General features: G+C 42.0%; 1 long non-coding RNA gene across 2 annotated transcripts; it reads right to left on the reverse strand.

Annotated features, from left to right (window-relative positions):
• Window positions 1-195: 195 nt before the first annotated feature.
• LOC147912932 (uncharacterized) lies at window positions 196-27,623 on the reverse strand. 2 transcript variants are annotated; one of them, XR_015549537.1, is made up of 4 exons: window positions 27,553-27,623; window positions 26,671-26,864; window positions 7,073-7,151; window positions 196-976 (listed from the first exon to the last, which is right to left on the reverse strand). It is a non-coding gene; the product is annotated as an uncharacterized LOC147912932 (long non-coding RNA). The 2 variants fall into 2 exon arrangements; XR_015549536.1 differs by lacking the exon at window positions 196-976 and having other exon boundaries at window positions 4,930-7,151.
• Between the last annotated feature and the right edge of the window lie 97 nt (window positions 27,624-27,720).

Below are 27,720 nucleotides of genomic sequence, written 5' to 3' on the forward strand. Positions count from 1 at the left end.
TTCCAGATGAAGTTTTTAATAATTTTACCACTTTAAAAAATATCAACCTTACTGGGACAACCTTACTAGGATTCTATTTGACCTATTAATTAATTTGGTATGAATCATCACCTTTACAAATTTTTCTTACATGGTATGAAACTGATTGTGTACGATGATTACAATATTCTTTAAGACTTTCAATAAAACTGTATACTTTCCATCATGTAGGTTATGCACATTTCATTTTAATTTTATTTCTAGGTAGTTTATTTTTATGTTTTCTCTTGTGTATGAGATTGTTTTACCTATTATATCTTTTAATTGGCATTATCAGTTCTATATAAAAGCTATTAATTTTATTTAGTTCGTAATTAGCCACCTTGCTGAACTCTCTCAAAGTACATCTGATTCTTTCGTAGGTAGTCACTCCATTGAAAATCACAATAGTTTTGTCTCCTTTGCAATCACTGCCTCCATGTCACGGGGACATGCTAACACAGAACTGGTGTAAAATTAGAGGAACAGAAGAGAGAAAAAGATGACACTTAAAGTTCTTATGGATCATTTGACTCTTCAGAGGAGATACTGTTAATAAGATTTGATTTGGAATATGACAGTGAACTGCCACTTATTATCCTCTTTTCTAATAGGCATGGTATCTATATCAGTTAGCTATTACCACAAAAGTTCAGTATAACAAACCACTCTTAAATATAGTGGCTTAAAATAACACCCATTTACTCTCATGGATTCATGGGTTGGTTGGGCTCTGCTCCACGTGTTTCTTATCCTCTTCGTCCTCTTCCTGGAACCAGCAGACTACCAAGGTGTCCTCTTTTCATGGCGACATCAGAGGTGCAAGAAAGCAGGACCGTTTGCACAAGCACTGTTCAACTTGCCGTCTGCATGTTCTCTGCTAACATCCCATCGGCACAAACAGGTCACACAGGTAAACAGTCAGGTGGTATAAAAGTACATGCACAGCAGGAGGACACTGCAAAGTTACAGGGCAAGGGTATGAAAGTATAATTCTATCACTAGGAAGAGAGTGAAGAGTTGAAACAATAATTCACCTACCAGAGTATCAAAAACCCACTATGCTGGAATTCTTCTCTTTTGTTATCCTTTTTTTGTGCTTAAAAGTCTTATTTCCTCAAAAAAGAAATTTCAAAATAGTATGTATAATCTTGTTTTACAACAAAAATAGCAATGTCGACCGTAAGTGCATATGCTGGGTCAGCAGCTGGCTCAGTGCTGAAACCTTGGGGGACAGTACGTGGACTCAGCCCCAGCCTGTCCCTCTCCCTAATGGCATACAGCTCCTGATTCACATGAGGTGCATCTTTCTCCCAGCCTCATCCCATTTGCCATCTCCTAGTGGAAAATCAACCCAACATTTGTATTCTCTTTCCATGGTAGTAACCTTAAGTTTTCATCTTTTTTTTTCCTACCTTCATTGGCATTGCAGTGGGAAATTAAAAAAAAAAAATTAAATCAGTTTCTGAAAGAGAAGTAATGTGGTAAAAGAGGTTTATCAGGCAAATCACTCTGGTGGCAAAGTAGAGATCGGGTCAGGGTTGTGAGAGCCAGGAAACAAGGAGCCCTGGGAGGGGCTCTGAGTCAGTTTGAGGACACGGAGCTGCTACCTTGGATGGACAAGAGGAAGACAGAATGAAGCAACGGCGAGGGCTGGTGAAAGCATGTGAGTGGTGCTGGAAGAGGCGGGTCTGCCATTTCCTTCTGCAGTAAAAAAGCTTCCACAGGCACCTCGCATGGTAACCTGGCAGCAGAGAAAATATCACAGCTGGTTCATCTGCTTTAGTTAATAAAACCTCCTTTCTCCAACCATGTCAAACTTCTTCCTGAATTCCTGTTTTGTTAAACTGAGGTCCCCCAACTCAAATAAACCGGGGATACTCAGAACACCCTGTAACCGTAACCTGGGTCCCCATTATTGTCACAATGTCCTACATGGGCAGTAATGGCAAGAGTCATTGCGATGATCTGAGCATCCAGAAACTGAAAGTAGGGGAGGGAGAGAAATCATTTCTATAGATTTTGCAGTCATTAGTAAATATCTGTACTATGTATCTATATATATATTTATGTATTATATATATTTATACATGTATGTATATATACAAAATATGCATACAAACATATATGTACAAATGTATATATATATGTTACATACACACATATATAAGAAGTGACATATATGTTTTATATTTATAGAACAGCATAACACTCAGTACTAGGCAACAGCATGACTAATTCTTTTCAGAGCAGTATTTTACATCAACTGAATTAACCTAAGTAATTTTCCTCCATGGGGCCAAGTCTTCTTCTCATGCAGTTATCTCTAGAACAGCTATGCTTATTACTTTTTCTTAATTCTTTATAAACCGCCTCTGCCATCTTCATTCATGCCTTCAGCTCTTTGTTTGTTAACGAATCTGTAGCTTTACTTGAAGCTGAGCATAAACTTCAAATGCCACCTCCCCTCACATAAAGAGAGAGGATTTAGGCAGCATCTAACAAATGTACCTTTAAAATCTGCTATGTAAAATAAATGACTTGGGTTTTCTATATTTTAATTACATTACCTGGCAAGCTAAGTAGTAATTCAGTTCCAGTGAAATATCGGTGCTGCCAGGCTGTCCTTATATTCTTCTTCCTCAATTCACAGCTTACAGTCCACTTGCCCCATTAGTGGGGAAAAATTAGTCTAAAGGTGTTTTGCAAATGGTGTGATACCGCATGTTAACGGATTGCTTTGTATTGAGCACGTTTTCATTTTTATAGCTCTGGCTCCTGAGTCAGTAGTTGCTCATCAGCACTCGGGGGGCAGGGTCTGGTTTCAGAAGAAAAGCACGAAGGAGAGTGAATTGTCCTTGGCAGACAACACTTCCCATTCCAAGAAAGAGCAGTTACAATAAAGGCTCTTTTAAAAATGCAACCATTTCCCTGAATACACGTGCCCAGCAGTGTGTGGAGAAACCAGCAGGTTAAGGAAAGCTTTTGCTGACTGCCCAATAGGTCTGAGTTCTAGTTAAGAGGTGGGCAATAATACTGCCTTACCGCAGCTGTTATGAAGATTAAATACTATATCGTGTTTAAAACACTCATCATATAGCGCCTGGCTATATGAGTAAGCACTTAATAAATACTACTTGTCATTATTATTTCTTATTATCATCTCCTTTGTAAACTGAATCAAGATAAAATCCACTTTCTCTTTCCTGCTACACTCCTGACTGTGACCCTTAAGTAAATGCTACTGTTGGGGGAAGAGGAGGAATCCCTCTCTGCCCTTTCCCTTAAGGTTCTTATGGCTGGCCAAATAATTAACAAGACAGGTTAGCAGGAGAAAATAATACCAAGTTTAATAACATGTATACATGGGAGAAAGCAGGGACATTGCGTTTCAACACAATAGCAGAGACTCTCGTCTTAAATATCATGTTCAGCCAATGACAAAGGAGGATTTTGGGGGTGGGGGGAGTCAGTTACAGGAGATTACCTCTAAAGCACAGTAAACAAGAGTAAGGTTATTATGCAGATTTAAGGCCTCACCTTCCACACTGATAAGTCTCTAGAAATGAGGCCATCCCCCCTCTTTCCAATACAGAGAGGGAGATACCTTTACAAATGGAGATTTCCCTTATAAATGTAAATGTTTGTCTGGCAACTCCTTGCAGGGCCATCCAGAGAATGTGGCCAGAGACACAAGATGGGCTTGTTGATGCTTTTTCTATTGTAACATCTATTTTACATTATATTACAGCCATCAGATAGAAGATCTGTTCCAGGAAGGAGTTACTATGTCAAATTCTTTAGGCAGTTAGTGGGGGAGGTCAAATGTCCCTCAGAGAAAACAATCAAGATAAAGTGATAGATTTCAGGGTGGCCAAATCTTGATCTCCCACACTACCTTTCAGTCTGGGGCAAACATGCCATGGAAGCTAACCCATAAGCATACACTGTGATGTCTTTACACCCCTGTGATGAGCCACTTAAAAGGGACTGGGGTGTTAGCAGGCCTCTCAGGCTGCACGGATGCTGCGCAGATGCCTATAGCCAGGAGCAGCACATGTCACGTAGCCATCGTAAATAGTCAACAGTCTCTTTTCCTCTTGAGGTGGGTAAGCAGAATAAGTGATTCAAAGTCCATTTCTGGTCAGCTTTGAAACCCACAACTCATCACTTCCACCTGCGTACAGGTGTCTTGGCATTTCAAAAACTCATGGCCCTTCAAACAAAATGAAACAAAAGAGAGCAGGCTCTATGAGAGCTGTGAAGCTGTTCAGTGGCATCCCCTGCTTGCTGCACCCTCTCGCACAGAATTCTTTCCGGTTCCCAAGGCCATGCCAAAAATTGAGTCAGCCAGAGAGAGACGAGGCCGCCCTCGTCATTTAATCCTTCTCTGTGCATTGAGGCTTAAGCGCTGCGCTTTACAAAGCCCCTCGCTGGTTGTCTTGCCTGGGAGACAGGAGTAACCCGGGAGGGACCTCGCAGGACCTCACCGACTATTCTGCTGAACAAAAAGGTTGAAGTTAGTGCTGGCTGTTGGTCTTTCCCTTTATCCATGGAGGAAAATGAAAGTCATTGAAAATAGAGAAATAAAAATATGAATCTAAAGCACGTGCTAATCCATTCTTACGTTCAACAAAGTTTTCTGAAGATTTTGGGTTCAAGCACTCGTTCTGCCACTATTGGCTATAGGGCTTTGGTAACTTAACCTCTCTGGGTCTTGGTCTCCTCATTTGTAAAATGGGGCCATTAAGTGTCCTATTCATGTGGTTATCGCGAAGATTAAATGAGAAAAGGCATTTAAAGTGTCAGGCAGAGCACCTGGCACATAATAAACCCTCTATATGGGTGAGCTTATTATTTTTATAGAGCCCCAAATGGGGCAGGTAGAATTCTGCCCCAGATGTGGGGGTAGATCAGCCTTTGCAACACTTCTCATGTTAATGTACCTTGGAAACTGGGAAGAGCTAATAATTTTTGACTATTCATTTCCATATCCTCCCAAGGTTTCTTCCTTCTGAGGAATGACAAGACTAGGTTTTATATTGTGTTTCCACTATTTAGGAGGCTTTACTACAAGATTCAGCTCCACAAACTTACCTTGAATAGTCTCCATTTGCTGGCCGAGGGCACGGCTCTGGGAAGTCAAGGCTGAACACGCTGTGTCCGTCTGACCAAGGTGGGCACGCTCATTGTGATGTGTACTCAAGTTCTCATTTCTCAACAGGTCATTTGTGGGAAAGTCCCCCACCCCACCTCTCAGGTACACCGTCAGGCCTCAGGTAAAGCCAGTGGACACAGAGACCCTCTGATTTGGCCTTTCACTCTCTAAGCTGATTGCTCCCGTGACTGCTGGCTTGTCCACTCTGATCGCGGTACAGGGCAACTTAATGAGCTCTGCCCGGCCTGCTGGTGTAGCAGGAGCATCAGTGTGAGGCTTTCTCAAAGTTTGGCTGAAAGTACCCAGGTAGCAACTATTTTTGTCTTACAGTGAGCAGTCCAGCCATACCAAGTGAAGTGTGTAAATGGCATCCAAGTTGGGATGTTACAATGAAGGGCAGCACATGAGGTGAGAGAGGCACAGTCTGCAAAGCCAGCACCACCTTAGTGCCAACACTGGAAGGGACCACAAATCTGAAACTTCTTTCCCTTGGCATCTCAGACCCCTCATCCCAAGACTAGTCTCTGGGAGCCATATGCAGGTGGTCCTGGGGTTCTGAATATTATCTCTGAGCTGTAAAGATATTTAGCATACACGTTTCTGCCCATAAGCAATACAAACCCTCAACATCACCAGTCAGAAGTGTTGCTTCTTAGCTGAGCAGTGATATAAGCTGATGAGGTCAGGGGGATGAATTCCAGCTATGACATTATGGTCGAATGAATCATTTATTCATGGAACAAATGTACTTGGAACATCTGCCCAATGGGGCAGGTACGGTCCAGCCATCTCAGAGTTTATGGACCAAGAGTGATAAATAGACATTTACTATCTTGTAATTGGGCTATGATGTGCAAAGCTGCAGTGTCACCAACTCCGGGAGTCACCTTTTCCATACACTACAATGCCAAGTCGTGCCAAGGGGAATTGTGCAACCCTCCATCTCTGAGTGTTGGAGCACAGTGAGACAGCACGTAACCAGGCAGGAGGTGTACGGTGAGCCATGCAGAGAAAGCGACATCTACTTGGCACACAGAGGATTAGTAAGAGTTGGTCAGGCAACTGGGTGGGAGATGGGTTAAGGGATGAATTTTGGGGCAAGGAATGTGTTCCTAACAGAGGGATCAGCATGTGAAAAGCAAGAAGAGAGGAGAAAGCAATATGCCCAGTACGTAGATTTGTGAGAGGTCGAGGACATCACAAAAGCCAGGTCAACCAAGGGGACCCAAACCCTGGAGGAGGCTGCCTCCTGATCCTTTAGCATCCATCCCACCTGGGCCTTAGGAATAAGGATTCACAGAAATTGCAAAGGCCACAGACGTAGAGAAGTGTGGTGGTTAGGAGCATAAACCCTAGGGTAAGAGCTGCCAGTCTCCCATCCCTGCTCCATTGCTTTCTTGCTGTGTGACCTCGGGCATGTTGCTTCCAATCTTTAAGCTTCAGTTTTCTTCTCTGTAAAATGGGAACATGAATAGTATCTCCTTCTGGGGTGGCTGCGAGGTTAAACAAGAGAGCGCATGTAAAAACGATTGGCGCAGGCCTGGACATCAGCGGATGTAAGAGACTATAATCGCTGTTACTATAGATCAGAGAGTTTGCAGGGGACCTCTTCAGTCTCCTAGTCTGGAGCCTTTTTCTCCCTGAGTGGAAACTGAAAAGCACGCATGCTCAACTACATGTGATTGATGACAGCTTCAAATGTTGTTCCTTCAGGGGACTTCTGCTTCAAAAGTCATCAAAGTCTTAAGCTAAAGAGGTGGAGCTCCTAGGAGAGAACTGGAGACAGCTTCCCCTAAAAAGGGGAAGAGAGGCCCAGCGACTAATCATTCCGGACAGGCAGCTCAATTAACACAGCTGAGGCTGACAGCATTTCAGTTAACTTCATTAGACACGTACATTTTACCTGGGAGATCCTGGGGAACTCCTTGGTCCTTCCGGCGACTTGGCTGATCACTCAAGTTTTCCTCCCACATTTCTGGAAAGGGAGAAATTGCATATTGGGCTGCAGCCACGTCAGTGCTTTGGTAGCTGCCAACTCTTAAAAGGCCTATGAAGAAAACTGTTTATGTGACACTCAGCGCTGAAGCAACCCTTCTCAGTTCTATACGCAGCCTTCTTCATCTCACTACCATAACTCAGTTTTTCAATAAAAATATATAAATAAAAGAATGAAACAATGGTGATTTCTCCTGTCATGCTGCTGTGAGAATAGCTAATGCCGTCTTAAATGAGGGCTTTGAGTGTTTCAAAAGTAATAGATACTGACCAGAACTGGTTAGGGATAATCTTTGGTTAATCTCTATGAACTAGCTGATGAACTAAGCATTCCATAACATTCACTAACCTCTTCCTGAGATTACCATGGAAACCACCTCACTCCTGTGTGCTGCCCAGCAGGGAACACCTGATAACTGTCTGGACATAAGAACCTTAGGCTAGTCCCAGCGAGGGGTCCACATCAATTTAATTCACCTATCCATTCACTCAGCCACCACTGGCCTCAGTTCTGGACATACTGGAGGGAATAAAACATGACTTCTCCCTTGAGAGGATCCTATTTGCTAGAAAGATAACCCTACTTAATAATCTCTTATTCTAATACGACTCCTAATATTTTATAAAATATCTCATTTCTTGTCTGCATAGGCCCTTCCATCATCCCTGTGAAACTGACATGGCAAAGAATATCATCTCATTTTATAGGTAAGAAAACTGGGGCTCAGAAAATCAAATGACTTATCCATGTGGTAAATAGAGAGACCAGGTGTGATAGGTATAATGGAGGAGGTCTGGATTCAGAATAAGATCTAGGTTTAAGGCTTGGTTTGGCTGCTACCTCACAATCAAACCATAAGCAAAACATCTCTTATCCCCAGGTCTCAGTTTCCTCCTTTGTAAACAAGAGGAGTGCAGTAGGATGATTTTTGAGGGTACATGTGGGTCTGAAATTCCTGGCTCTTTGTGTAAGTGCTAGGGCTAAATGAATCAGATCTAGGAAGTCTCATATTGAAAAAGGGAATATAACACAACTGTTTATTGTGATCCAACAGACAAGGAGGCTTTGAAGTTTGAATTTCAGCACCTGACTTTGCCATGTGGCAGGTGGGGGAGTCTTCATGGAAATAGTTTCAAGATTTTTTGAGGTTGTATTGGGTTCTACACCTGTCTCACTCTTTCCTCATATATGAGATCAAAATTTCCCCTTCAGAAAAGTGCTCCAAACAAACCCAGAAACTCAAGATACTCTTTTAGAATGTATTAGAATGTATGTCTCAAAGATAAAACTGCGTGCAGCGCTACGGTGGAGGTGCTGTGGGTTTGCAACATCAGGCAGAATTGACAGTTGGCCCCTTCATCTAAACATTTCTTTTGTTTGGGTTTTTAATAAGGAACTTGCTTTGGCCCAGGACCATGGCAAACTGGCAAGCTGAATGCTCGGTGGATCAAGGAATGTGTTTGCATGTGCTAGACACCAGCTATCGCTAAGCAAATCACATAGTGCTGATGATCCAACAATGTGGCCCTGCGGTGGGCACACTCTGAAGCAGTCAAGAGACTGTTCTTTTTGATGGGGCATTGCTGAATCAATGGACCATTCACAGCAGGAAGCCAGTACGGTCCATTCTGAGTCCACTTTTATTTTCTCCTTTTATAAGCCTATTACTCAATTTCATGCAAATTGGCATATTCATTCTGTATGCTGATAATATCATTATGTGCTGATAAGTTTATAGATAATATTTATAAGCCTCTAAAATCCATTTCTGAGGAATATTCTGGGCTGCTTTTCTGGATAACAAATTGATTTTAAATACTAAAACTATTCAAGCTGGACAATTTGGAATCAGGAGCTTTATAAAGGAATATGGAAGCTGTTCTTTCTAGCTGACTAAAATAGCCTGGTGTTTTCTGGTTTGGTAATAAATTAAGATATACAGAAAAGAGTAATACGATGCTATAAACCCAAATGAAACAAAGTCATGCCAGTGACGGTGGCATCTTCCTGGATCATAGCTGGTCCATGTCCTTGGGTTGAGTGGGAGGACAGAACTGGTTTAGTCTTCCATAGCCAGTACCCTGGATCTATTGGTTCTCCTCGTTTAAAGTGATCAGACCATTGAATTTTTAATCTGTGAATCCAGACCCATCTGGAATTACTCACAAGACTAAGTAGAAGGCATCTCCTATCCTTTCCTATCTTCCCAGCTAGATTCCCGAAGTACAGGGACCCATGTAGTCCTGTACTTCGGCGTAGTTCAGGTTGGGTTTACCGGAGCATCAAAGGCATTAATGTGGCCTTGTACTAGCAATACCAAAGGACTGCACTTGGTCTACTCAGCAGAAAGTAGGGGATCTATCCATGCCCCCAAATCAATTACGTCCTCCACTTTTATATAGAAAGGTGTGATTTCCTTTCCCACTATCTGGTTGGATTCTCATGCCAGTTCTTAGAGTTGAAACCAAGAATATTATCTCCATTTTAAAAGTGAAAAAAACAATGAAGTCCAGAGAGCTCACTTCATAGAACAAGAGGATGAGAGTGATGATGAGGGATGGACAATGATGACAGTTACTATTACTGCCACTACTTTACTAGTTATTGAACATTTCCTCTACATCAAGTGTTATGCTAAGTGTTGTACCTGGACTATTTTATTTACTCTTACAACAGTCTTATTAGGTTGATTCCATTTTATAGATGAAGAAATTTACAGATGAAGAAAAGTAAAAAACTTGCTTTAGACTTGAACTTGCTTTAGACTAGACTAGAATTCCTGACTTTTATCACAGTGGACCAAGATTTTTCCACTGGACCAGCCTTTTTTAACCTCTCTATTTTAACTTCTTTGTTTTGTTTTATATGTGTTTGGTTTGGTTAGTGAACTGATCAATAGGAAGTGTGGTAGAAATAATAGCAGTATCAATAACAAGCCTCACAACTAATAATATTTGTCACATCCTATGGCACCATGCAAAGAGTTTTATAAACATTCACTCATTAGAATGTCAAAACAACTTCATGAAGTTGACTCCATTATCTTTTCATTTTACTGTTGAGGAACCTGAGGCTCAGTAACAGAACCAAGACTTCATTTCAGTCGTGGCTGCTTCTGGAGTTTATTCTCCTAACCTCCCAGCTACATTTCCTCCTTTCCTCCCATGCCATTAGTGTAAAAAGAGCCTAGATCTGGAATACATGGGGGAGGGAGCCTGCTCTCCACCACTCCGTAACCTGCCACCCTCTGGGCCTCAGATTTCCAACTTTACAATAAATAGCTTGGGCTTTCTAGAGGCTGCCCACATTCCTCCTTACCTGGCCCACCCCATCCTCAAACCAGCAATGCCGTGTCAAGTCCTTCTCATATTCTGAATCTCTCTGACTTCCTTTTCTGTCTTCCTCTTCTAGCTTCTCTAGCCATCAGCTAGAGAATAGTCTCTGCTATTAAGGGTTCATATGATTAGGTCAGATCCACCTTGACAATCACCTTACCTTCAATTCAGCTGTGCCATATAACAGCATAATCAAAGGAAAGATAGCTTGTTCTGAAGATTAAAGCAGGCCATCTTTGGGGGCTCATATTAGAAACTCTGCCTACCACAGCCTTGGTGGTGCCCATGTCCTTGCCAAATATATGGCTTCAATTGCATACTCTCTTCTTTCTGCTATCTTCAAGTCATCCCTGCTATGGGTTTTGAAATGTTTTTTACTGGCAATGGAAGAAAATAAACTTCAATTTCCTACTTGTATCAATAAAGCAAAGAGCTATCTCTATGTCAAGATTTACCAGCTGTAGAAGAACTAAAACTACCATTTGGATGGGAGAGCAGATGCCCACAGTTTCAGTCAAATTCATCCTCTGAGAACTTATGGTTCCTGTGCTGTCTCAGCCATCCAATACCTAGGCCTCACATTGTTTCTATTTGGAAGAGTTGTTAGTTTTGTTCCCCAAGATTCCCAAGGTGCCAGGTGCTCCACAAAGATACAGGTCTAATCTCCTGCTATGCCATGTATTCATCCAGTTACTCAACACATATTTACTCAGTTATATGGCTGTAACTGTGAAGGATAAAGAGATGGTCCATGAGCTAGGGAAGGTCTCATGGACAGGGACACACACACACATACACACGGGTAATTCCCAGGCAAAACAGTGAGTTCTATAATGGTAGCATGACCCAGGTCAAGGGAGAATAGAGGAGAACAAGAGTTCATTGCACTGGAGTTGGATGTAAAAGTGTATAGAAAATTTTACAAAGGATATGAACACCGAAGGAGTGAATGGTGAGACTGCTTGAGATTGTACCCTAGGTCCACTGGTTCATCTTTGTATAACCTCAGACAATGTATTTATATCCCCCCAGGACAATTTTTTAAATATATGAATTAGAATAATAATATTTAATAATCATAAAAATACTGTGAGGTAGAACCTAGAGAAGGGGTACTGTTATAGGTTTCTCAGGAAACAGACCCTGAGATGTAGGAAGTTTATTGTTGAATGCTCTTACGATCAACACCTGTGGAAGTAAAAAGAAGGAAGCAGTATCAGGCAGAAAAAGCAGTTGGGTTGGCATGTAGTCTCAGTAAAGGCCATGGGGAGCTCCGAAGCTGGAAAGACCCTTAGAGCTATCCTAAGTTACTAAAAAAGGAATCAGGCCTTTATACTTCTGTACCAATCACTAGGTGCAAGCTGCCCCAGTAAGGGAGCATGATTTAGTAGAAGGCAGCTTTCTATTGCCACTGGCACTTTCTGAAAAGCTGAGGAAAGAAAGCCAGCAGCACTCCCAACCACTAGGGGAATAAGTCCTTTAGTCCTGAGGGGGATACGAGCAGCATGCCATTGTATCCACTCCATGTACCAAGCTCCATGATCTATGTGGGCCAGGCAGGAAATGTAGATGAATATAGCAAATTAAATACACTTTGAGTTGGGTTGCTTCTACAGGCATATGATTGAAGCCTGACAAATCAGAACAATTAATTCCCTGGCCATAGTTCAAGCATGGGCACATGGGCCAGTCAAAGCCAAGATGGTACACCATCTTGTAACAACATACAACCTGAGAATGAATGCAACATGGAAGATATTTTGATGTCCATTGGTACAGAGAGATATCATTCCTTTTATTTTCATATTCCATTGTAGATACAACGGGTTTACAATACAGTTTTTCACTATTATAAGCAATTCTGCAGTGAAAACCCTTGTCTTTGAGCCCTTGACTGATTATCTCCTTGGAATGAAGTCTTAAATGTGGAAGAGGTCATGCCTGTTTGCTGAACTGAACAGAATGTCTCCCTCTCAAACATTTCTTTGAGTGCTTATTACCCATGCCTGGCCCACTGTAAGCCCTGAGATGAGTAAAAGCATGAAGAATCCTCCATCCTCAAGGCATTTACCTTCTACCAGAGTGAATACATATGTATTACGCACTGTGTTACTGTTGCTGTATCATTGCCTGACATTCTAAAAGTGCTGTAACAACGTGGAGAGGGAGAAATTAACTGCAACTATGGAGGTTTGGAGAAAATTTTATGAGATAAGTAGCATTTGTTCTGAGTCTTGAAATATGAAGAGGACTTGAATGGACAAAGGGAATAAAGAAAGGTGGGAGTTATTGGGAAGCAAGAAAACAAAGGCATGGTGTTAAATACAGATGAAAATACAGATGGTAAAACATCTGCAAATATACAGTCTAAACAGGTCACAGGTTTTAAGGTGGAGTAAGCACTAGAAAAATGTCAAAAAAAAGTCCCAAAACTGTTCTTTATATAATGGAACTGAATACAGGATCCTGAAAAAATCCTAGTTTTATGTGCCCAGCACATGGTAGGTAAAAAATAAACACTGTTGAAGTAATTAATACATGATACTTGTGAGAGAAGAAAACTTGCAAATTATTAGTTTGAACGATATGAAACTGATAATATTTGACTTTTTTTTTCTTTTTTGGGGGAGGAAGATTGACCCTAAGCTAACATTCATTGTCAATTTTCCTTTTTTGCTGAGGAAGATTGTCCCTGAGCTAACATCTGTGCCCACCTTCCTCTATTTTGTATGTGGGACGCCCGCCACAGCATGGCTTGATGAGCAGTGTGTAGGTCCGCACCCGGGAACCGGGCCAGTGAACTCCGGGCCAGCGAAGCAGAGCACATGAACTTAACCATTATGCCACCGGGCAGGCCCCCTGTTTGACCATTTTTGAGTTACAAAACCAGCAATTCTGCATTGTTCAGCTTAATAAGTGGGAAGGGATGAACAATGCAAAAATATCCCTCCTGGATTCCAGGCCTCAATTCAGAACCTAAACCTTAAGCCCTTCTGTGAAATCCCTCTCAGAACCTCGTTTCCTTTGACTTGCAAGATGCAAGCCTTTGGCTGGGGTTGGGACAAAAGTCTCTCTGCCTGAAGTTAGACCTGGACGTTTAAAATCTGCACACTGTCTCTGAGCAGAGAATTAGAAGAGACAGGTGTCTTTTTCTTCCTTCTTCCTCCACCCGGCCTGGGGAAGTGTACTCATTTATCGGCCTTTTCCCCTCCAGAAATTGAACTCCCAGTGTACAATAGAAGTGAAAGTACAGACTGTGTCATTTCAGAAAAGGATTTCTACCTCAATAGAAAAAAAAAAAAAGAATCTACAGGTAGAAAAGAAAAGAAAAATGAAAAAAAAAAAGATTTCAACTTCTTTTGGCCATTTTGCCCTTTCAGTGTGTTGTTCAGTTGCCTCCATCTCATCTCCACAGTGATGACAGCTCAGCCCGTCCATGCCCACGTGCCTGCCCTTCCACCTGCCTCTCCTATTTTTTCTTTCCTCTCCCCATCTTTTCTTTCCCAGTCCTCTCCCTTCTTTCCCTCCCCTTTCTAACAACACATTCCCTCCCTTCCTCCCTGCTCCTTCAATACTATGCAGTTAAGAAAGGTTTAGGGGAAAGACATTGGCTTTTTGCAGGGGTGCGGTACCCGTCCCACAAGCATTTCCACCCAAGTCATCCACAAAGCGAGAGGGGAGAGCATCTCCCTTAGGAAGTTTAGTTCACAAGCTTCAGATTGGATGGTTTTTTTTGGAGTCAGATTTTTAAACCTGAGTCTTGAGAGTTTGTTTATTTGTTTGTGTTTTCCTCAGAGGCCAGTTCTGTGACTCTGAGCTATAGAACAATATTAGGTTTTAAATCAGAGAAGCCTGGAGTCCTTTCCCCAGATCCACTGGTTCCCTGCAGCCTGGCTTAGATAAGTCCTTTGTCCTCCTCCTCCTCCTTTTCATTATCCCACTAACATATATGTGTTAAGTACTTTACGTGGATTGATTATTTTGTACAATGTTTACGAATACTCTATGATGACTTTTGGCTTTCAGTAATGGAAACCAGACAAAACTCTGAGCAAATTAGGAGGAAGGGAACTTCCTCCATCTGACAATGGGCATATACAACAAATCTACAGCTAGCATCAAACCTGAAGATAAAAACTGAACACTTTTCCCCTAAGTCAGGAACAAGACAAGGATGTCCACTCTTACCACGTCTATTAAACATTTTACTGGATATTCCAGCCAGAGGAGTAAGACCAAAGTAGTCTGAAGCTTTTCCAAAGGAAATTTGAAAAATACAGGTAATATAAAATAAAAATAATTACCCGTAATCCCATAACCACTTGTAAATTCTATAAACACTTTTGTGTAATATTTCAGTGTAATTACATAATTTCTTTCTAATCTATTTTCTGTTCATATATATGGAATAGACCATATATGTTAGGTATTATATCATATAATATTTTGAGGTAAATTCTTTCTAATCTCTTTCCATTCTAATATTATGTTATTTAGCCTGATTCAGCTTACTTATTTTCCACTTAATATTTTAGTTTGAGTATTTTCCATGACCACATTGGTCTTGGCAATGATTTCTTACATATGACACCAAAAGCACAGGGAACTATGGGAGATCAAAATTGGCCATCCTGAAACATATCTCTTTAACTTGATTATTTTCTCTGACGGACATTTGAACTCCTCCAAACTGCCTAAAGGAATTTAACTCTGGTATATACAGACTGGCATGGTCCTTGCTAAGCCCATTCTTAACAAAGTTCTGTTTACCAAATATCTCTATTTGTAAAGGTATCTCCCTCTCTGTATTGGGAAGTGGGGGGATGGCCTTATCTGTGAAGACTCTTTTCAGTGTGGAGGATAAGGCCTTAAATCTACACACCCTTGATTACTGTGATTTCTGTCTCCCTCCCCACCCCCAACATCCTCCTTTGTCTTTAGCTGAAGACAGGATTTAAGACGAGAATCTCTGCCATTTTGTTGAGAAACTCAGTTTCCCGGTTTCTCCCATGTATACATGTTATTAATCTTGATATTATTTTCTCCTGCTAACGTGTCTTTTAATTATTTGGCCAGCCATAAGAACCTTAAGAGAAAGGGCGGAGGGGGATTCTCCCTCTTCCCCAACACAACAAAAGCAAAACTATACAAGTGAGATTACATCAAACTGAAAAATTTCTGCACAGCAAAGGAAATAATTAACAGAGTGAAAAGGCAACCCATGGAATGGAAGAAAACATTTGCAAACCATATATCTGATAAAGGGTTAATCTCTCAACTATGTAAGGAACTCCTACAACTCAATGCATAAAAGCAAATAATCCAATTTAAAAAGGGGCAAAGAGGTTGAATAGACATGTCTCCAAAGAAGACATACAAATAGCAACAGGTTTATGAGAAGATTTTCAACATCACTAATTGTTAGGGAAAAGCAAATCAAAATCACAATGAGACATCACCTCACACCTGTTAGGATGCCCATTATAAAAAAAAAAAGATAACAAAAATTGGCAAGGATGTAGAGAAATTGGAATTTTTGTATACTGTTGGTGGGAATGGTAAATGGTGTAGCCACTGTGGAAAACAGTATGAAGGTTCCTCAAAAAATGAAACATAGAACTTCCCCCTCTGCCCTTTCCCTTAAGGTTCTTATGGCTGGCCAAATAATTAAAAGACAGGTTAGCAGGAGGAAATAATACCAAGTTTAATAACATGTATACGTAGGAGAAACCCGGGAAACTGAGTTTCTCAACACAATAGCGGTGATTCTCATCTTAAATACTATCTTTAGCTAAAGACAAAGGAGGATGTTGGGGGTGGTAGTGGTTTGGGATTTCAGAGGGGAAGAAGACAATTCACATGGAGAGGGACATGTAAATGTTTGTCAGACAATTCTTTGCAGGGCCACCTATAGAGAACGTGGCCAGAGAGATAGAAATCACAGTAATCAAGAGTATGTAGATTTAAGTCCTCTCCTTCCATTCTGATAAGAGTTTTCACAGATAAAGTCATCCCCCTCTCTTCCCACTACACAGAGGGAGATACCTTTACAAACGTAAATATTTGGTAAACAGAACTTGGAAAAGAATGGGCTTAGTGAGGACCCTGCCAGTCTGTCCATATCCAGAGTTAAATTCCTTTAGGATGTTAGTGGGGGAGGTCAAATGTCTGTCAGAGAAAATAATCAAGGTAAAGGGACATATTTCAGGGTGGCCAAATTTTGATCTCCCACATATCCAAAAGAATTGAAGTCAGGATCATGAAAAGATACTTGCACTCCTATGTTCATTGCAGCAGTATTCCAATAGCCGAGACATGGAAACAACTTTAATTTCCTTCAAGGGATGAATGGATAAAGAAAATGTGGAATACAATACATGTATACATACAATGTACATACATACAATACATAGCCTCACAAAAGAAGGAAATCTTGCCATTTCTGACAACATGGATAAACCTTGAGAACATTATGCTAAGTGAAATAAGCTAATGACAGAAGAACAAATACTGTAGGATTCCACTTATTTGAGGTATCTAAAATAGTCAAACTCATGGAAACAGACAGTAGAATGGTGGTTGCCAGGGTCTGGGGGATGGGAAATGGAGAGTTGCAACTCAGTAGGTATAAAGTTTCAGTTATGCAAGATGAATGAGATCTGTTGTACAATTTCGTACCCAGAGTTGATAATCCTATATAGTGCACAAAACAATTTTTTAAAGGCTAAGTCTCATTTTAAGTGTTCTTACTATAATAGAAATGTCTTGTAAACAACATTGTGAAGGTTTATTATACTTTTAATAAAAAACATATTTAATGAACTGATCTCTTATTGTTAAACTTCTAGATTTCTCCCCCTCAAATTTTATTACTATAAAGAAATAATATAGAGAGACCTCATGTACCCATTACCCAATTTTCCCAATGGTAACATCTTGCAAAACTACAGTATGATATCACAACCAGGATATTGACATTGATACAATCCACTGATCTTATTCAGATTTTCCATTTCACTTGTATTCATCTGTCTTTGAGTGTGTGCATATTTAATTCTAGACAATTTTATTATATATGTGAGCTTGTGTATCTCCCATCATAGTCAAGACATGGAATAATTCTGTCCCCACAAGGATGTCTTGTGTTTTCCTCTTATAACCAGCCACATTTGCCTTCCTACCCCCACTCTCCCCATCTTGTTCCTAACGCACGGCAACAAATAATCTGTTCTCTGCTGACACTTTAATTTTAGCCAGTGAGACTCGTTTTGACTTCTGGCTTTCAGAACTGTAAGATAATACATTTGTGTGGTTTTAAGCTGCTAAATTTGTGGTAGTTTGTTACCGCAGCAATAGGAAACAAGTGTGCCACCTTTCAATTGTGTATTCTGAAAGCTCATGGCAATATACTCCATTTTACACACAATTCACCTCACAACAGACTTGTGAGGCAGAGAGGATATTGTTTTAAATAAATCCCACCCTGTAGAGAAAGAAACTCAAGTTCTGCAGGTTTCTGTGTCTTTCCCACATCACGGGGCTGGCAAACAGCAGTGCAGAGGCTCTGACAGTGGTTTCGGGCCCTGCTGAATCCAGACGGTGAACATGGACACCTATGAGCAAGGGGTCCTGGGGTACACAGCCCCAGGGATGACAGCCACTTCACAGAGGGCAGTGGCGTCCTTCTCAGACCCAGCGGGGAGCCATGCAGGCTAGGGAGCCCCTCTAATTGCACTGTCCTGCAGATAGCAAATTTAAAATCCCATCCACACTGCAGCTCCAAGGATCCAGAAGCATTGTTCCGTGTGGTGGGACTAAATGAAGAGTCTGGTTTGCTCCCTGCCCCTCCATCCTCCCCACTCTCAAGACTCCCCGTGGATGCACATCATTGAGAGAAAAGCTGGAGCTACTGGGAGAGAAAGTCCAGGAAGCCAGTGCCAGCAGACACTGATGAGTCCCAGCCCAGACCCTTCCCACACTCAGAGCCTTTTGCTGTGAACAAGAACCAAGGTGGATATGTGTGTGGCCTGGATTTGCCAAGAGAATGGCCTCACCTGGATACTCCTGGGCTTGGGGTCAATTCTGGAAGCCCCCAAGGGCATTTGCTCAGCACCCATTCTGGCAACCCGCCCCCAGCATGGCAGAAAATGTTTAGGGCTAGGCTGACTCAGAGACACCTGCTTCCTTCTCCAAAGCATGCAGAGGTGAACCACCCAACCCCTTCCTGCTACTGCCAGCCCGCTGCTACCTCTCGTTCCCTCCAAGGAGTCGCAGCAGACACTCAGGCTGCGTTGCACAGTGCATAATAAATAATAGAAGGGCTGGCTATTGTGTGACAGATTTAGAGATATGTTTGCTTAAGGAAAAGGTGATTTATTACCCCTTCCTTTATTTTCTGCTGTATCTGCATTTTGGGTAAATATTTGTACATTCATCAAAGCTTCATGCATTAATTTAGGCTGCCACTGAGAAGTGAAATGCAATGCATCAAAGTGTGAGAGAGGTTAAAGATGACTTGCTTTCTTTATATTGACATAGGCAACTTCTCCACAAGGAGAGTGAACAAGGTTACTGGTCACCAAAAAGATGACCCATCTTGACCAAAGAGCCAAACAACAATTAATATTAATTCACTATTATTTGGGCTTCACAGCCCATTTCTTTGCCCTCCCAGAGATAGTGCCTCAGCATTTGCCAAATGGGACTAGGACAGAGATTACAAACTGATGGTCCACAGACCAAATCTGGCACAGGGGCGTGTACTGCTTGGCCTGCAAAGAGTGTGTGTGTGTGACACACTTAATCAGAAGACTTGATGTGAAGGCCTTAAGAGAAGCAGAATCTTCAAAGATCTGGCCACACCAGGCCTGCTTCCCTCCTCAGCCTCATCCACCACAGCCTACACAGCTGTACCCACATGTGAGGCACCAGTGCAGTGCTCACTGCTCCTCGCTATTCTGCACCTTGTCGACGCAAGTAATCCATAACCAATCTATAAATCAAAATTGGGGTGAGTTTATGATGAGCCAAGCTTTGAGGACCATATAGCCTGGGAGAGTCCTTTCATGAAGAAATGGAGCACTCCAAAGAAGTGGGGCGTACAGAGTGATTATATACCATCAAAGAGCATGTACCACATGTGATTGCAATGTCCCTTTTACAATAGCCACAACATTGACCTGTTGGCATGGCGATTGATGGACACAGTGGGTATCAGTTCTGCTGTCTCCATGGTCATGGCTGTGGTCTCGAGTTGGGTGGTCACAGGATGAGTGCAGCAATCAATTCCTAGCCTAGGGAGAAGTGCTTATCCTTAAGGAAATGCCAATGTGTGGGAAGTTGCATCTATATCTTAAGGGCACTGTTCTTGTCTTTGGGATATGTTAATTGCTTAAAGCGGATATACAATGGATGAACAGAGGCTACTGGCCCCTTTTGGAAAAATAAAACAAGGTCAGGCCCAATTAGTTTTACACCAAATGGCTTCTTCATATGTTCCAATATATCCTATTGCATGCCATTTATTTATCAGACTGCTTTCCTAACTCAGTCATCCCACTGGCTTGGCCCCTGCAAGCGTTTCAGTTTGAAATCCCTGCACTACAGGGAAGAAAATCTGCTGTGGTATTTGGGGAGCTATGAGTAAATTATGTCCAAGTCCCTGTGGAGCCTCTATATCCAGAGCCTGGGGGGATCACAGGATTTAAAGGGCACAGTCTCTACTCTCAAGCATCCCACTGAGAATTCACCAGACTCAAAGCCTTAGAATCATGGAATCACATGGGAGGAGAGAAAAAACTCAGCCCTTAGTGTTATGAAAAAAGTGTATTGTAGATAAGGAAATAGGAGACAAGCGTTTTAGTTCTGACCCTTTTCTGACTCACTGTGTGACCCCAGGTAGGCTACTTATCTTCACCAGCTCCTGGTTTCTACATGTATATAATGATAGATTAGATGAGACCATCAAGACCCTTTTTGTTACACTCTATGATCCCATCACAAAGATCATTTCCCCACCTGGTGCCGACATCTCTGGTGCCGTTCTGACACCGTAGACAGGTTTCCACCTCTCAACAGGGCCCTTTCTGCCTAGCAATGGTGTCCCTGCGTAGAACTGAGAGCTGCCTCTCTGTGACTTCCAGTCCTAGACCTCCGAAAGCAACACAAACTCCCCAGATCCCTCTTCCATACAAGTACCCTTCAGGTAAGAGCAGACCACTCCCATGTCTCCCCCTGATCTTCTCTTTCCCAAGGTAAACAAAATACCTAAGCATAAAATGACGTGAGAACAGTTGTGAAGTGGTGTATCCACAGGTGGGGAATCATGGAGAACTGTTCAACATGGATTATCTCACTACAAGTAACAGAGGGGACAGATGGGGTGGCATTAATCACCGGCTGTTTCCTGTAAGAAATAGTAACAGCTGCTGTTTTTGAGACCTCTGTACCCTGGGTTCAGGGTCCAGGACGACACTTCTGTGGGATTTCTCAGAAAACTGATTTTCCCACCCACACATGAGTCACTCATAGATGTGCAGCCAGACCCAACCCAGAGTTTTTTAGGAATTTTCTTGTTTTTTTTGGAAAGGGATGACTCTTATATGCTGGGTAAATGCAGGCATCTCTCATCGTCTGAATCTAATCCAGAAGGTAGTGGATGGTGACTTCTGTTTAGTGGGAATCTACATTCCACTTTTCTAAGTGAGGAGAACAATAATGCATTCCCAGCCCAGCCCATTAAAAAAGCCAGATATGCCACCCAAAAACCTTTTTAACTGCATAATATAAAGAATTTTAAAAACCAATTATCTAATTATTTAAGATTTAATGAAACAATTATATTTGTAGGCAGAATGGATTGATATTGCACAGTATCAGATGTGAATTAATTTCATTTTACACAGCCATTATGACTGTAGTGTAAATAAACAATGAACTAATATGTTAAAGATTGTAAAGATCCTCTGCAAATTGGACACAAGTTGGTAGGATTCCCAGAGCCCAGAAGAGGCAAACATAGGAGGTCACAAAGGGCTAGACCCCTGGAAAAGTGTGGAGACACAGTGGGGATGATGCCCAGCACATTTAAACAACCAGTGCTCAGAATGCCCTCCTACAAGAACAGCTGAAATACAACTGCGGGGCACGCTGCATCCTCTCTGCACAGACTCACCTGCAACTGAAATGCTTTTGCTGAATTTGCTGAGGTAGCTTTTCAATTTAGAAATGAATTTGGGGTAAAAATTTTGCAACTCATTCTAGTGAATATTCAGACACTAAAGAGCACCTCTATAGCTCATGATTCTGAAGCTGGGTTTCAGGTTGATCAAAACCTGACCTGCTGCTTCCTAACTTGGTGGCTTTGGGCAGGTTACTGAACTTCTCTCTGCCTCAGTTCCCTCACTAGCAAATTGGTGATGGATAATCATACTCATCTCATAGTGTTGTCATGAAGTTATAGGAAATGTCTGAGAAGCAGTGAGCATCCTGCTTGGCTTCAGTAATAACGCAATATGGTAGCTTATCAAGATTGTTATTATCATTGTAATTACCATCTCAGCCTTCTCACATGCTATGCCCACCCCTTTCTCCTTTGGAAACAATCTCCCCTGGGTCTCAGCAGGAGAACTACAGGGGCTGGGAAGCCCTCAAGAAGCAATTGAGATGAGCGAGAAGAAAGGCCCTGCTTTAGATAGACAGGTCATGACAGTTGCCAGCATTCAGGACTGGATCCAGACCTTGGATTGACACTCCTCTACTATCCACCCTGGCACTGGAAACAACCACACCCTGCGTAAGATGGGAGCAGAGAAGGAGAAGAGGGGAGTGAGTTTGTGATCCCTATTCTTTGGTGCTGGGTAACTGGATTGGGTGATGTGGTGATCAAGTTCCAGTCTCTGGCAACCACCCACCCAAAAGACTTTCCAGATAGAAAATGTGACCCCAGGCTATGAACAAGTTGTCTTTACTTTCTGTCTCCTGGGTGCTGGGTTCCTCAGTGTAGGTTCTGCCTCATATTTGTGGTCTCTACTCCACACACCATGCCTGGCACACAGTAGGCACTCACTCTGTACAGATAAAAGTCAGATGTGGAAACAAGGTTGTAACACTTCCAGCTGGAGTGTTTGTCTTGTTTATTCAGAAGTAGATTCAGAGATCCTTCACTGTTATTCCTGTTCCTTAGCCAGCTCTCTGAAGGAGGCAAGAGTGGGGTAAGAAACGAGAAGTCTCTGGAGATATACATTTCTTCTTGTCTCCAGTCCCTCTCAGATAATGAGCCTTATGTTGGTCACTGCCTTGGATGGGAGAGACAACCACTTGGATTTTACTGAGTTCCTTGCAAATCACTCCCCATCTTTAAATGGAAGGATTGGCTCAGTTCATCCCTAAGGATATTTCCAACTCTAAGATGCTAAGATGCTGTGATTGGTTCTGCTGCCATGCTCCATGTTGGCATGGGGAGGAGGTGGCCCTGCTTTTCTCAAGTCAAGTGTACTCAGTAATCATCTTCTGCCACTAGGACTGGGTCCTGAGGGCTCTTGGCCAGTTTACATCCTCAATCGCCTTAAGCGTGCTCCCGCCTTTACTACTGTAAAGCTGCAGCCTCCCTCTCTGGTACCTCATAGCTCATTTCCAAATGATGTATCACCATCCAGCTGGTATTGGCCTTCCCAGAACTTCCTCTCCCTTCTCAGATAGATGTGAGCAGTAATGGCCACCGAGTGGTTACTCCTTGTTCCATAATTGACCTGCATGTCTCATAGAAATGCTAAGGACACTCCACAAAGACTAGGGCTGTTCCTGTAAGACAAGTACTTGCTCCTCTCCCTTTATCTCTAAGATGAGCTGTTCCTCACACCACAACAACTGGGACTGGATTTGACTTTTCCCAAAGCCTTCTTGAATCTGAACATTCTTTAATTCCTGGAGATTCTTGACTAGCAGAGACTGTCCAGGGAAACTGAAGACATATCCTTTTCAGGACATCTCTTTCCCTCTATTCCCAATGTTTCTGGGGCTGTGTAGAACAATATATTGAGAGTCAAGAGTTCTGGGCATAAAATTTGGCTTCATCAGGTCTCCACTTCACCTTTCTGGGCCTCAGTTTCCCCATCTACAAATTGGGGTTATTGTCACCTCTAATGCCCTTTTTAAAGAGTTGATGTGAGGTTGACAAGAGACAGTGAACACTTCAGAGCTCAGTGAAGAAGAGTAAATGTATGCAGAGTGTAGGAAAACAGAATAGCAACAATGATTTTAGCTAAACATGGTGTCCAAAGACATCTTAATGGGAAAGCAGCCTTGACTCAGAGCGAGACTTGGTGGAAAATGGGAACAGTGGAAACTGGAAAGAGAGTTGTTTAAGAGGGTTAAAAGAAGAAATGCATTTGCTCTGTCAGCCTCTCCAAATACTAACATCAGCAGAGCCCCTGATGTCAGAGAGTGTCTATGCAACACCAAGCAAATGAGAACTGAGAATTCCAATTAAATAGTTCACAAAATCCAAAGACCTGATCATTTGTCAGATATTTCTCCTGACTCAATGGGATATTTTTCCACATTGCCATCAGATCCTGATGTTCTTTTAGGGAGGAAATCTTTCCTTTAATAATAAATCTGAGTTTTGTTACAAAGTCAAAATAAAGATAAAAAGTGGAACATCAACCTGAAAATGCATCAAGTGAAAATTCACTTAATGTATAAGTATTCTTTGAGTCTAAAGACCATAGAGGGCCCCCGATCATTAATTCCAGCTATAACAGCATAGTGACAATTTCTCTAGTTGACTGCCCAGCAGCACTGTGAGGACAGCAGACATGACCATCTCCATGTTCTATTGAAGTTCAGGGAGGTCAGCGACTTGATCCAAGTCACCCAGTGTATTAGCAATAGAACCAGGACTAGAATCCAGATTTCCAGTTTTTTGGGCTACACTTTGTTGCCAATGGTGCCTTATTCAAATATTCAGAGCCAGAAATACACCCAGACAGAGGGTACATTACCGGGAAATCAAGCATACTATTGCTTTTCAGGTTTTGCTATCTCAGTTTCCGTATTTTGATGATATATCCTCAATAACTGAGTCTAAGGAACGAATCCCCAACTCCTTATAGCCTGCAGTCCCTTATCCTCTCTGGCATATCCTGCCCTAGGTATTTCGGTCTCCACCTTATACACTCCATGACTCCTCTTCTCCATCTCAATGACTCCCCCAGTATGCTAAGTATAGGTTTGTGGCACAGAAGAGTTGCCCTAAAACACTTTTGCTTGGGTTGAAGAGATGCCCTAGCCATTCCTCTGAGACAACACAAATGAAAGTAGAGGAAGCTTCTAATCGGGCTGATTGGGACAGACTGAGGGGAAAACTACTTTGAATTTGAGAAGATTCCGAATGGGAACAATTTTAAAGGAGAAAAATCCAGGTTTATGACTTGCAAGGACAGTGATTTGAATGGGTAAATGGTTTGCAATGTAATAAATAGCTTAAAATAATTTGCAATGAACTTAAGAAATCTTATTTATGCTTCCAATGACTGTTCTCTCAAACGCATCCAGGAATACAGATTAAACACCTACTTGGTGCTCTGGACTTTTCTCTAGTTTCTGCTTTTTAAATCACATTCAGGATCCTCAGGGAACTTGCAGACCAATTAGGTTATAGCTGTGTGAAGCCATCTGGCAGTAGCACGCTGGTGATGTTAAGGATGTGCTCTCAGAACATATCATAAATAGTCTCACCATGGCCAGTTTCAAACCACCAGCATGATGTCACTGAATGCAGAGTTGGCACTCACCAAGAGTGATGTAAGTGAATAGCCTCAAGAGCATAGAAAATAATAAAATATAGTAAAATAGGTAGGAAGTGATGAGTTTTGAGAATTTATTGCCTTTGTTTTTAGTATAATTTATTCAATTGTAAGTTTATATAATTTAATGTAATTTATATAAGTTTATATAATAATAGCTGTGTTTAACAATCGGCTAGCAAAATTTCTGAAAATTTAATAATGGGTTTTCATGAGCTGTACCAGCTGGCTTCAAGCCACTACTGCGGGCAGAATACAACATGAAATAAGCTATTACCAGGTACAAAACAGCTACAAAGTGGCAGAGAAAGGAGAGTGTGAGGGTCTGAGCTATTGAGGGATGGCTGCCTGCGTGTGGGACTGGAGCCGAGTCCCGAGTAACAAATGAGCCCCTTTGTAATCCTGTTTATGCTTTTAATTTGCTTAGTGATTCTCAAAGTGCAAGTCTCCAGATAAGCAGCATCAGCATCACCTGGGAACTTACTAGAAACGCAGTCTCTGGTCCTCCCCTAGACCTTCCCAATCAGAAACTCTGGAGATGGTGTCCAGTAATCTGTACTTTAACAAACCTTTTGGGTGATTTTGAATCTTTTTGAAGTTTGAGAACCATTAGCTTAAATGAAAAGACACCCCCGCCCAATTATGCTTCATTTATTGAATATTTGTTATGTGCAGGGCCTGTCCTAATCCCTTTATAGATATTATCTTGTCCAATTCTACTATCACATGAGTGTTGCAAAAACCATTGGGATTCTTTCCACCTGTTTAATTGATGTATCCATCCTCCAGCTTCTGTTCAGCTATTAATTACCCCCTGAAACCTTCTGCAGAGGTTTAGAAGCCACCTGCTCCAGAGGGACTTGAGAATTATACCGCCCCCATCCCTCGCGCAGCCTGTGGCCAGTGACTGACTGTGGCGGGGAGACACAAGCTCTGCTCCACCCTGCCCACAGCTTCTGCAATTTGTATTCCACGGCTCCTTTGTAGATCAGACTGAAGCTGGGCTTCACTTCAAACTATGTTCTTGCATGCGCTTCCCTATGCTGCTTCTCTCACTCTCTTACCTGTTTCTCCGGAAAGCGCAAATCCCTATCTCAGGATCTATTTTTAGGGAACCTAAGGCATCCATTTTGCAGATTAGAACATTTAAAATCAGAGCTGTTGCATAACCCGCCCAAGGTTACACAGCTTGTAATGTGAGCAGGCTTTTAACCTCAGACCCACCTGGATTGCATCACAGCCTCACTTCAGTGCCACAGCAACCGTGATGATATCAGCAGAGCAAAGAGGTGGCTGGAAAAGCTGTGAAGGTGGCTGGGTCTGAACTCACAGATGCTTATAAACACTGATACTGACCTGCTGTGTTGGCAGCCAGCCGGAAGACTATCACCCCAGAGTCCCTCTGCCACACCTTCCTGGTCACAAACACTGATATCCTCAGTATCCAAAGGCTGGTCAGTTGACAGATGAAAGGAAAAATCTTCAGGGTTTAGAGATTCAGGCAGCAGCTTAGAGAAAGATTAGCCTCCACACAACAGGAAAAAATAAGCCTAGATACAGAAACACTAATGAGCTCTGATTTTAATTTGTGTTGCAACTTTGATACCAAATTGTATCCTAAAATGCTTTTCCAAGTTGGATCATGCATGAAAGATGCAGAAAGAAAATAAGAGGCATCAGCAGGGGAGAAAAAAATGGAATTTGTAAAGAAATGGAGATTTGAGAGAATTGTGAAGGAGAACCATATTTCCAAGCCTGAGCTTTAGGAATGAAACCCCAATAGCACGAGCTGTTGGACTTGGCAGTGTCCCCCGAGGGGAAGCGCATTGAAATGACTGCCAACAAAAGAGAGATCTAGCAATCAAAGGTCTGTAGAATTGGAGGTCAGAAATAGACCTTTTTGGATATGGAGCCCAGTTGCATAACTTGATCCAATGCACAGATCTGCTGAGCCACATTCCTGGCAAGTAGTTTCCAACTTGAAAATCTCAAGTGCTGGGACATCCACTCTCTCCATATTGAGCAGTGCTGAAAAGCTTGGGTTTTACAATAAGAGTGCTCCAATTCCAAGTCCCAAACTTTCCAATTTTCAGCGTGTGACCTTTCAGTATGACCTTATATAAATTATTTAACCCCTCAAACTTCAGTTTTTGCCATTTAAAATGTGGAGATGAAAATATTATCTGCCTTATAAGTTTCTTATAAGCATTAAATAAAACAAGAATATAAAACACTCACCAAGGGCTTGGCTTATACCACCTTCTTCTGGCTGTCCTCCTACATCACCAGCCACTCGTTGTTTGTCAATTCAACCTGTAAATGTGTAGCAAGCACAAGAGTTGGTCCTGATGCCTTTTGTCTTTGATCTACACTCTCCCCCTGAGTGATCCTGTCCAGCCCCATGAC

Source organism: Ceratotherium simum, chromosome 33 (assembly GCF_057802395.1).
Source record: "Ceratotherium simum simum isolate JZ-2026a chromosome 33, ASM5780239v1, whole genome shotgun sequence".
Lineage (NCBI taxonomy): Eukaryota > Metazoa > Chordata > Mammalia > Perissodactyla > Rhinocerotidae > Ceratotherium > Ceratotherium simum.